Genomic DNA, 13,185 nt, shown 5'->3' with positions numbered 1-13,185 from the left:
AGGTCAACTGGGAAAAGAGGAAACTCTAATGGAGTTAATACAGTAAAATGATATCGAAGAACATGTGGGCTGTATATCACAAGTTTTGTTAAAGGTCATAATAAAAGACAATTAGATATTACACTGTGTAGCAGTTGAGGTTCTGATCCACCTCTTGAACCCTCAGGTACCACTCCAAACACCAGGTAAAAGTCCAAGACTCTTTTATTATACAGTAATTACGTGCACAAAGCACCCTCCACTCCACACTACTCATATACTCAATAAACCAAACACAATACTCTCTCCTCCGCTCCCAGACACTTAGCCACCCTACCTCCCAGCTCAGCTCAGTGTCTGGGCTTTCCCAGAGTCCTTTATCCTCCCTGACCCTGAGGTGTTCCTGTCCATTACCCACAAGTCCTTATTCCTTTGGGTCAGGGTAAACAGTCCTTATCTTCAACCCGGGAGTACGTCGTTTCTTCCTGTCATTGGATTATGACGCACTTCCGGGTTATAGGGCATATATGAGTCCACGGGCCTCCCGACAGCGACTCCCAGTGGTCCCCAAGGTATCCAGCAGGGCTGTGCATAAAAACTACATAGTCCATGAGGCCCTGCTGGAATTCGGGGCCCATCCATGCTGTCGGGAGAGGGCCGGAATATGAAGCCGGCCCTCCATCACAACTGTGTGTCCATATTAGAAAGAATCTGGAGTAAAAAAGTACACCCAATGATTTTTTTTTATCTGTTTTTAATATACGTGGACATATTAAGATTGAATCCATTAAACGAAGATAAACATGATGTAGCACCACATATACAGCTTTTACGCCAGTGTGTAATTTTAAATAAATAAAAATACAGTGTAAGACTTTAGTAAATAAAGTGCCTAGAGTTTGTTGGATGTGGGTGGTGCCGTATGGCCCCGCAGTATTTATTGGGGAGATTAGCTTATTGTGTGTTCACATGTTGAAACAAACTCAGTTCGTTATGGGGAAACGTATGACGCAGCACTGCCAATGGCTTAGACAATCCACCATATCTTACTTACGAAACAACCACGGTAACCTGCGACCCACCAGCAGTAACCCAGGTCTTGACCCACTGGTTGACAAACACTGCCTTAGGAGACACATTGACAACATAATGGCAGCCTTCACCTAGGACCATAATTGGTGTAATCTTACAGTTGGTGTAAAACAGTGAATTAATGACAGAAGATGGCAAACAAGGTGTCCCAAATTCAAAACTAAACGCACTAAACGAGGCCCTACAGCTTCACTACAGCGTTTTCATTAAACAGTGGTGTTTTTAAACAAAACCAATCCCGGTCCTCGATAGCATTTTTGCATCATATATGAAAGTTTCTTTGTCCACACTAAAGTGACTGAAATTCATGTGTGCATCAGCCGAAGCAGGAAGAGGTTAATAGTTATTCAGGGTAACACACAAAAGTAGGGCAAGCAAAGCAGCTGGGAGCATGTAATGAGCAGGATCCAACCAGGGAAGGACCATGTAAAAAGTACAAACCAATCAGAGCACGATTAAAGTCTGCATTGCTAAGCCAGTTTTTTCAGAAATATACGGCTGTGTAGAATGTTTTGAAAAGTTTACTTCTGAGGGTAAAAATGAGAGGGTAGTGTAAACGAAAAGGCAAAAATGGAGACTAATATTGTCATTTCTAAAATGAAAATGTAGTAGTGTAGACATAGCCTGAATCTGTCTCTCAAATAAGCCTCACCCCTGACAGCCAGACCCCAAAACTCACAGGCCCAAATTGGGACTCTGGCTTTAAAAGTTCAAAAATACTCAGAAATGCGATTGAAGGGAGATTAACAATAAAACCACTAACATGAAAGACAAAGTCAAAAAGAATCTTTATAAATGAAAAATGTATTTGTATAAATAAAAAGTTCAAAAATGGCAGAAATGGGAAAAAACTAAAATATCTTAAAAAATATGTGTATGCCTGAAAGGGCAAACAAGACCTGCACACCAAAGAATTTGAGTCCAAACAAAGAAAAAGAATTCACAAATGTGAAAATCAGAACAGCACTTACACGATGCTACCTAAAGAGTTCTCAGTGATAAACTGTTGGGACCAACTCACCCACCAGAACTGCGTTTCCTAACCAGTGGAGCGGCATTGCAGATGGGCCTCAACCCCCACAGCTCCGCCAGTCAACCTCAATTCACAGCAGCATCGCAGGTGGATTGTAACTGATCCTGGATGACTTTCCCGACCTCCATTGTGATAATCATACTCAGTTCACCAAGGAGAAGTATTGACGATCACAGTTGATTCACCAATGGGGTCTGCCCTACTTCTCCCGCTCAGACGATCATGCTAAATTCACCCCCACTTTCCATGGTGGATCGTGAACACACTGGCATGTGAAAAACTGGTTTGTAACACCACAAAGGTTTGAAACAGTACACCAGAATATAGAAGGCAGAGGGTGGTGCCACGCAGCAGTGATGTCATGGTGGCCCGCCTCTTGGGAGTCCACCTTCAGAACACAAGGAATATATTTAAACATGTACCATATGTAAATACTAAATAGACAATACAGTAATCTCTCCTCCATCGCGGGGGTTGCGTTCTAGAGCCACCCGCGAAATAAGAAAATCCGCGAAGTAGAAACCATATGTTTATATGGTTATTTTTATATTGTCATGCTTGGGTCACAGATTTGCGCAGAAACACAGGAGGTTGTAGAGAGACAGGAACATTATTCAAACACTGCAAACAAACATTTGTCTCTTTTTCAAAAGTTTAAACTGTGCTGCATGACAAGACAGAGATGACAGTTCTGTCTCACAATTAAAAGAATGCAAACATATCTTCCTCTTCAAAGGAGTGCGCGTCAGAGAGAGAAAAGCAAACAAATCAATAGGGCTGTTTGGCTTTTAAGTATGTGAAGCACCGCCGGTACAAAGCTGTTGAAGGCGGCAGCTCACACCCCCTCCGTCAGGAGCAGAGAGAGAGAGAGAGAGACAGAGAAAAACAAACAATCGAAAATCAATACGTGCCCTTTGAGCTTTTAAGTATGCGAAGCACCGTGCAGCACGTCGCTTCAGGAAGCAGCTGCACACAGAAGGTAGCAACGTGAAGATAATCTTTCAGCATTTTTAGACGAGCGTCCCTATCGTCTAGGTGTGCAAACAGCCCCCCTGCTCACACCCCCCTACGTCAGTGCAAGAGAGAGAGAGAGAAAGTAAGTTGGGTAGCTTCTCAGCCATCTGCCAATAGTGTCCCTTGTATGAAATCAACTGGGCAAACCAACTGAGGAAGCATGTACCAGAAATTAAAAGACCCATTGTCCTCAGAAATCCGCGAACCAGCAAAAAATCCGCGATATATATTTAAATATGCTTACATATAAAATCCGCGATAGAGTGAAGCCGCGAAAGGCGAAGCGCGATATAGCGAGGGATCACTGTATTAGTAACAAAAATTACATAAAACCAAAAAAGATAAAAAATTAATATTTCAAAAATAATTAAATAAACATAAGCCAGAAAATAAACACATGCTGTTACATAACAATACCGCTTCTACGACGGTGTGTCAAATATTTCTGCACTCCGGCTGTAGAATTTATTTTAATCAACTTTCAGAAAAGACAAATCCATCATTTTTCCACATACTCTTTATCTGTCAATAAGTTTTTGTATTCCTTCATTAAAAAATGTTTTAGGCTGAGCCGTGAGCCACAAATACACCGCTGTCTTCACTTCTTCATCCTCGTAGGGCTTCTTTCAAAACCCAAGTCTGTCGTGGATTATTGCATAGGCAGAGCCATGGCTGATTTCCAAATGATTTGCCACATCATCTACAGTCACTCGTCTATTCCAACAGAATCATTTTGTGTGCACTCTCAATGTTGTCATCAGTCGTGGACATGGACGGGCATCCAGTTCCTACTTCATGGCTGACACTTGTGCGACCTTCCTTGAAATATCTCCAGCACTTCCTGCACACTTCTTCACGACAGAACACTTTCTCCATACTGTGCACAACGTCTTTGATAAATATTGGCACCAGGCACACCCTCAGACCACGAAAAAATGAATCATTGCATGTTGCTCATCTGTCGTGCAAATCACAAGCGGGGCAGCCACTGTTTCTTGCACTGCAGTTACAAATGATCTGACAGTAACACGTTCACGCCTGCACAGCAGTGACTGGGGAGACAGGGACCTCATACGGAAAGCACTGATCAGACAGTGCTGCCAACAGAAGTTTTAATATAACAAAGTGTGAAAATAGTTAAGGCTCTGATTACGTTCTGAAGGCACTATATACCTGGTTGTATTGGATGAGTATAGGATGATGGAATTTAGAAATTGAAAGCTGACAAATATGTGCAGACTCATTTTTCTACGGCTAGCTTCATATTTTTGGATTTTACACTTCTATCTTACCTTGCATCATGAGGCAGAGTCTTGTCCTGGATCACATTTCTGGTCAGCTGAATCCATGCAGTCAGTACAAATCTGCACTCTGTCTGGAAATGATCTAAGTGGCAGGAAGCGAGAGCTGTCAGGCAGCACTGCTTTTGATACAGACTCCTAGAAATGTTTACAGAACCAGATGAAATAAGCCAGAAATGGTAAAAATGTCTTATGCATTTTAGAAAGTGATGCTTGGAATAAAATGTGAATATGACGAGCTCACAAATGGCAGCACTACTGGGAAATCTCTCAGTTAAGAAGTGTGTCAAATAATAAAGACAGCCATCAATAACGAACTTCAGACTGTGTTCTAAAGGCTATCATTGACACTGTTGTCTATTCATCTCTTCTTTTATATATATATATATATATATATATATACATACATACAGTATATATATATATATAAATTTAAATTAACTTTTCTATGATGGCATTATGGGCTGTGAATCATATCCTGGTAGTGCTGTGTGCAAACAAAAATCCACCCTGGAGGGGCTGCCAGTCTGCTGCAGGGCTCACTAACAGGAGGCTAAGTGACGCTCAGTATTCAACATACAGCATCAATAAAAGTCTTCACCACCTTGGAAGTTTTCTAAATTTATTGTCACACAATGTTGAATCACAGGATATTTAATTTTGCTTTTCGGATACTAATCAACAGAAAAGGACTCTTTAATGTCAAAGTGAAAACAGATCTCAGAACAGTAGTCTAAATTAATTACAAATATAAAACACAAAGTAACTGATCCTGTAAGTATTCAGTCAGTATTAGTAAATGCAGCCATGAGTCCGTGTGCACAGCTCTCTGTCTTGTTATGTGCAGGTCGATATTTATGTGTATTTTATATATTTTATTGTTAATTTTGAATTATGATGTTTCACACTAGTATGTATTTCCTGCTAAGTTTTATACTACTGTACTTTCTTCACTCTTTTATCCATGGGCAGTGCCCCGAGTTTGTGTAGTAAAAGTACCTAATTGAATTGAATTATTTATTTTTACTTTTCCTTTTAAAACAGCTCGATGTGCTAGTAAGGGATCTCATTTAGATGATATCTACTGGCTCAAACACAACTATGCTGCTAAACTGCTGTCATTTCCTCAATTTTTCTGTACCCAGTGAAAATGTTGAGCACAACAACTGTTTACAATTCAAACATTCCACATAGTTATTAACAAAACAAGAAAAAAAAAGTGTCATTAATACAAACAAATTCTTCAGTTAGCAATATTTAAAGTCAATCATTTAACATCTTTGTGTTGTTTCCAATCCAGTTCTGTTGTTTAAATTCCTAATTTTACTTCAATTACCCAATCAACACAAAACTCATTTTTGTGTTCTGTTAAATACATCTAATACTTAACTGTATAGTCCTCTTACACATGCACATATGTATTTATTAACTAATAAAGATTAAATAACAGTACAGATGGCTAAACAATAATTATCTAAATAACTCCCCACTGCAGGTCTGACTGAAGCTTGGGCCGGGGATGGTGAAATGTCAAACTGACCCTTCAGTCTGTCTGAGCACTCACAGGAGTAGCAGAATGCTTGACTGTCCAGCGCACTCACGTGTGGTTACTAAGCTCCACAACCGTTTCTGTGCTGGATGCGATTTCTTTTATAAATAGACTAGCTGTGTTACTCGGCTTCGCCCAGGAACTTTCCTAATGCAGTGGGCCTCAGTAACAGTCCCGTTGGTTCATCAGGTGTATCAGAACTATGATGTAAATGACTAAGGCCTTTTCCGTATACAATATTTGTAGGTGTTTTACAAAAGGATTATCGTATTAGCAGGTGGTGTGCTGAAGTGGTTAAGGCTTTGAACCTGCGACTTGATACCCTGAAATCGTGTGTTCAGATCTTGGCCATGAGAAAGTCACTTCACCTGCCTGTACTTCAACTGTAAAAAATTAAACTTATTATATCACAAACGTTGTAAGTCACCTTGGATAAAGGTGTTAGTCAAATAATAGGGCATAATAATAATATTAGGTCACTGGAACTCCTTACACTTGAACATGCCATACACAGTTGCCCACGAGTAAAACATTCCTGCATTACATCAATTCCTACTTTTCGTAGTGACTTGGCTTTTGTTGATGGTCGTTGCAAAACACAATTTTACAGGAAAGTGTACTCTTTTGATGTGAAATGGGTAATCAGTAGGAATAATATTAAATTTCAGTATATATTATTATTGTTTGATGTTTATGATTTTTATTTGTTTATGTTATTCACTCAAGGATTTCTAGTTGTATTTTTTGTCAGTGGTATGCAGTTCCTTGTCAAAGTCCCCAGATGTATATGTAAAGAATTTTGAAGATCTGCTGGGAAGGGATAGGAGTGGTGGGGCATCCCCATTTAAGTATGCACACATTTATGTAAATGTAAAGGATTTCAGAGGTCGATAAGAGGGTCCCATCACAAAGTCAGTAGATGCAAATGTATATTACATTGAAGTAGCTTGTGGGTGGCCCATTAAGTTTAAACTGATGCTGCTTGTCTAGGACCCCAAAGCACCACTTCAGCTTCTTCTTCTCTTCCCCTCCCTTTTTTGCTTCTAGGAAACAACACCAAGACTCACAGCCATTGCGGTTGACATCTTCACTTGATCTTTGAGGATAATGTGAGACCATTTGTGAGAAAGTTGAGGCTCTCTCGAGAGTGGACCTTGCAACATGACAATGACCCTAAACACACAAGTACATCCATCAAAGAGGGCTGAAAAGAGAGAAAAGGAAGATTTTGGATCGTCCAAGTCAAAGCCCAGGTCTGAATCCCATAGAGGGACTATGGAGAGGTTTGAGACAGGCTGTGCAAGACACCTTTTATATATATCAAACATCTGAAAGGGATCTGCATGGAGGAGTGGGAAAAACTTTCTCTCAATGTCTGTGGCTAGCAGACAGTTAGAGGAAACACCAACTTGAGAGAACAATGACAGTTCAAAGAACCAAAGGGAAATGGCATATAGTATCTATTCATTTTTCATTAAATAAATTACTGCAAAGTCAAAATTTGTATTTTTTTTCCTAATTACATCACCATTATCTATATATTGTTTAAATGAAGATCAAATCTTGATATGTCTACATCCATCATCCATCCATTATCCAACCCGCTATATCCTAACTACAGGGTTGCGGGGGTCTGCTGGAGCCAATCCCAGCCAACACAGGGTGCAAGGCAGGAAACAAACCCCGGGCAGGGTGCCAGCCCACTGCAGATATGTCTACATGTTTTAAAAAATAAAGACATTTTATTGGATGTACTTACTTTTTCACATGACTGTAAGTGCTGTTTCCTACTGTACCAGAATGCAGCAGTAGGTCTCATTATATGCTCACACTCTGAATTCTGCCTTCACCATCTTCTGTGCTCGTCTCTGTGGCTGCGTGGGGTCTTGAGTGAACCTACGTCACTGCAGCTCACTTCTCCTGCTGCTTGAAATTGATGCAGTAAGTGATATGATGTTCAAGACTAAAAGTAAAAAATAAAATCAAATTATATAGAAATGTATAAAAGATGGCTTTTGACACTTTATACTAAAGTGAATAAACATGTACTTGCATTTCTATTACAAAAAAACAATCTCATGGTTGCATTTTCTAAGGATTAGAATGATTCAGTATTTCTCTGTCAATTTATCAGCAAACCACCACAATGATCAGCTATCTATCATTTTCAGATGCAGCCAGCAATTTTAGCATGAGACTTCAGCACAGATTTTAAATTTCCATTGGATACTTCTTTGAAAAATTTTATTTTGAACTACAACAACTAACAACAGTGCATGAATCTTTTCATCTCTTGCTTTGGAATCTGCCATATATGAAAGCAATTTCAGCCCTTCTATACGTATAAAATGACAAAACATTTGGGGTCCATGCTCAGGCATAATGTCATCCAACATGCACACGAGGGCCACCGTGTTAAAAGGCAACAAGAAGCACACAGATAGAGGGACGCAAGGGCTAGCATATCAGGTGCACAGATGTTATCGAAACCAACAGGACTGTACTGTTGAACCATTGCGCCCACTTTAATAAACTCCTAGTAATTACATGCTAGTATGATTATTTTTTAATGTGACATACTGTTAGAAAAATACTGTATGTATTGGTTCAAGTTTTCAGCCTTTCATCACTGTAAATGAATTACTTTTCTTTTCTTTGAGTAGTCATAAGGACTTATGTCATTTGTCTTGTTTTACAGTATCTATCTAAACATGCAGGAGATAATATTTACATTTATTTATGTATTACAGTCCAAGTTGCAATTCATCTTGTGTCCATATAATTACTACCGGGTGACTCTGTCTTTGGTCGGGCTTAGTGTTTACTACTGCATTGCATCAACATGGGCGGAAAATGGCAGAGAGTTTTGTTGTTACCTCTTTATCCTCCTTGCTGTACCTCCTGGACTAGTGATATTTACTTCATACCAATCCTATTTAGCCACAATTCAGTCTTCCAAAGACCAGTGGGATGATCCAATTCCCTACTTCATACCAGTTATTGTTTCAACTGACCCCTTCCCATTCCATCTCCAGCTAGATTTACCTTTCATTTCGGCTGAACTGCATTCCCCCAGGTTAGCTGACCAGTTTCTGAGATTTTATCAGTAATAGTTTTAACTCACAATAAATTCAGTTGGCTTCTAAAGTATTATTTTTTTTATAAGAATATACTTTTATCTTAACATTATTACACTGTCCTAGTGACACCAGTATATTGGCACACTGTCCCTTATGCAAATATTTATTTTCACATTATGATGAACTGGATTTAAATTTAGGCCTGCTGCCTGCCTCGAACCAGGTTTTTCTTCCAGGATGGATTATTTGTCCAAGGGACCCAGACTTTTATAAACAGATTAGAAAATGGATGGTGGGATGCTAAATATGAGAAAGACTGGATTTAATTAATCAAGGTCATTACACTAATCATCTTTAATCCATTTAATTTAATTGGAGCTCAGAAATATTGTGTTTCCTCAGCACATCATTTTATGCACTCCTAGGATTCACTACCTTTATTGTTATAATATTATTATCTTGCCATGACCAACCAAAAGACTAAAAGAAGCTTCTTAGAGCAGCTCTGAGAAATGATTCTGAAATGCTGTTGGAAATTCTTTTGATTAATTTATTTGAACTTGGATAATAAAATCCGTCTGCTTCTTGTCTGTTTGATGCCAGATCCTTTTCTTGTATCCGTTCAGTGCAGAATATACAATCAAGTATTAAAATATTTACATTTTCCAGAAATGACAAATGGGAACATTTAATTGTAAATTTAACATCATCCTTTTCATTTTTTATTATTTGTTAGGATTATTCTATGGTTCCAGCTTTGAGAATTTGGCACTGGATGATATATGGCACGTCAATGGATTTGCATGTGTGTCACAAATAGTTACTGTGGTAGTAGAGGACAGAAGTTTTGCCACATTATAGAAAAGGCAAGTGCACTAATTTTAAACATGATAACCATAACAAAGGTGATGACATGACAAAAACTATGGAACTGCTGGCAAGACAATTCTGACAGATTGAAGCACTAAGTTAAGGGAAAGAGAAAAAAGATCCAATTAAACCACTACAGGATACGCTGATAGGAACTACTCATAGAAAGAGGGACATAAAGAAACTGGAATAAGTTTCCTCTAAGAGGTAGCAGTATTCACTCACTTTCCATGAACCCACCTAATCTAACCCTAGGGTTAGATGGATATCAAACTAACCTTGCAGCATGAAGCACAAAGCAGGAATCATATCTGGATGTGGGTAGACCTAACCTGCATGTCTTTGGAAAATGGGATGAAAACTTGAGTACTAATAGGAAAATCCATACAGACAGTGAGAGGCCCGGGATTTGAACCCTGTCTACTGTTGCTGTGACAAAGAGGTACTAAGCACCATGTCACCGTGTCACGAGATAACAGTAACCAATACATAAAGGAAGACATTTTCACTTGTTGAGGACACCTAAATTTTTTTTAGAATGAAGAAAACCTGCCTAAGGCATTTGGTTTTAAACCACAAGGTTACTGGTTCCTACTCTTACCTGATTCACATCCCAAACCTTAAGACACAACTAGACGGCATGGTCCTAAGTTCAAATACAAGACGTTTTATTGCACACAACATCTCTGCAGACTTCTGAAACCTCATCAACACAGTACAAGGCTTTCGGTTTCCTCGTTCCACACCTTTCACATAGCCTCATCTACCTCCTTCCAACTCTAACCTGTATATATGAGAAAACTCTCTCTTTTATGCTGGACCATAAATGTCACAGCATTGCACCTTGGAAAAACTTCTGGATCATATGAAAGTCCCTCAAAGAAGGAGCAAGGCTCCCCGGTAGTTCACCCTGGTGGCCTCCAGGAACCCTGACAAGGCTGTCTCACAGTACTATAATTCCCAACCTGCCCTGCAGATTTCTGTATGGTAGTTCCCCCAGTGGGCTGCTGCCACCATGTGTTCCAAGGGAACACAAAATCCCATTCTGCAGACATCTTCTGGTCTTCTGAGCAGGTGTCCCATCCTGGTAAGGAACCAGCACCTATCCTAGCCAGACATTATTCCACCCTTGACCTTCTGTTATGGCCTCCCGTACCTGTAAGGAACCAACACTCTTCCCATTCGGGACCTCAGTCCATTTCTGTCCTTCCATTACGGCTCTCCTCCCTGGACTGGAACCATCATCTATCCAGGTCAGGACTTTCAGAGAGGATGGAGTGTTTACTTGATAAAAGCCTTATTTGATTTGTAATTGGAATGTTGCATCTATTTGAATGATTCTTCTTTTTTGTCCTCAATACTTCTGGAACATTAAATGGAACATCTATTGGGGACCCTAAGAACTTTTTCTGCTTATAATAATAATAATAACTTTATTTATATAGCACCTTATCATACATTTACATGCAACTCAGGGTGCTTTCCACAGATTAATCAACAAAAACAAAGCTATACCACATTTACTTGGATTATTATAATTAATTAAGACTATGATCATTTATAATAAATATAAGTATACTAAATAGAAAATCAACCAGGTACTGTTAAACAAAATGTAACCATTAAAGTGCAAAACAAACCTTTGCTCTTATCAGAAAAAAAGTTTTCTAATTTAAATATGTATACATTAAGGCTGACAATAGAACAACCAGATCTAATTAATCAAATTTAATTAATTAAAACAGCCCATAGCGGTTTCCGTTGATTTAGGATGTACTTGAAGTTTATTCATGAATGCGATTGTTTCACCAGCTGACACAGGTGAGAGGAAAACAAAAAACTCCTACAATGGGCCATAGGAGAAAAATAAACCTCTGGAAGGCCACAGTTGGAAGATAGAAACGAGCAAATGAAACAGTTAGGTTTGATAGTAATCAGTTTCTGTATCATTAAAGTCAGAATGACTTAGACCAGCTGGTTGCCAAACCACTGGGCTTAGTTGATACAGTTAGCACAGTCGACAATAAGGTTTCCAAGTCCACCTCATTTCTTCCAGTACCCCAGGGGCCTCATGTATAAACGGTGCGTATGCAGAGAAATATTGTGTACGAACGTTTCCACGCTCAAATCGCGATGTATAGAACCTAAACTTGGCGTAAAGCCACGCACATTTCCACGGTACCTCATACCCTGGCGTACGCAAGTTCTCTGCTCGGTTTTGCAGACTGGCAGCACCCAGTGTCAAAGCAATGCTAACTGTTCCTGTGTGGTTACCCTTTCTTTTTCAGATCCACATCCCTGACGCGGCTTTATAAATACACTGAAATTAACCGCATATTGTTTATTAGATTAATGCATCTGATTGTAATTAACCTCTAACAATATAATGGTCCACGGAATGGTCAAACTATTCCAAATACCATAACTGCTTTAGCGTTGTTACTCTCACTGCACCTTCTTTTACTTCTTTCAGCTGCTCCCATTTGGGGTTGCAAAAGTGGATCATCTTTTTCCATATTACTCTCACTGCACGACTTGGAGCAGCTGATTGGAAAGAGAATTATCGGTATACAGCATCAAGCACACGCTGCCTCAGCCATGATTCCTATTTGAACTGCTCTCACACGGCAAATGCTTCAAAACCTGTCCTGTATGGACCTCGCGGTTCAGAAAGAGTTTCATCCCAAGAGCTCTAAACGTAATCAATCAGTTCATCAAGTGCTCCTTGTAGAACTGTTTGTACTTATAAGTACAATCACCTCACTGTAAACTTGCAATACAGTTATAATATTACACAACCTGAGTCATTTTATAAAGCGCGTATTTACATATGAAGATGACATCATTTTTAATCAGATTACTATATAATGATATAATTACTGGAAAGCCAGATAAAAAAACGGTTTTAAGAAGTTTTTTTTCGATGTTTCACAGATTTAGCCTGGTGTATTTCTATTAGTAAATTATTCCAAATTTTAGGTGCATAGGAGCAGAAAGCTGCTTCACCGGTTCTCTTATGCTTAGATCTTGGAATAACAAGCAAACCGGAATTTGCAGATCTTAGATTGTGATTTGGTACACAAGGAAACAGTCATTCTGAGAAGTAGGTAAGGGGCAAGATTGTTTAAAGCCTTACAGTGGTGTGAAAAACTATTTGCCCCCTTCCTGATTTCTTATTCTTTTGCATGTTTGTCACACAAAATGTTTCTGATCATCAAACACATTTAACCATTAGTCAAATATAACACAAGTAAACACAAAATGCAG

The sequence above is a fragment of the Erpetoichthys calabaricus genome, chromosome 6 (assembly GCF_900747795.2).
Source record: "Erpetoichthys calabaricus chromosome 6, fErpCal1.3, whole genome shotgun sequence".
Lineage (NCBI taxonomy): Eukaryota > Metazoa > Chordata > Cladistia > Polypteriformes > Polypteridae > Erpetoichthys > Erpetoichthys calabaricus.
Note: the sequence above shows the minus strand (reverse complement) of the source record.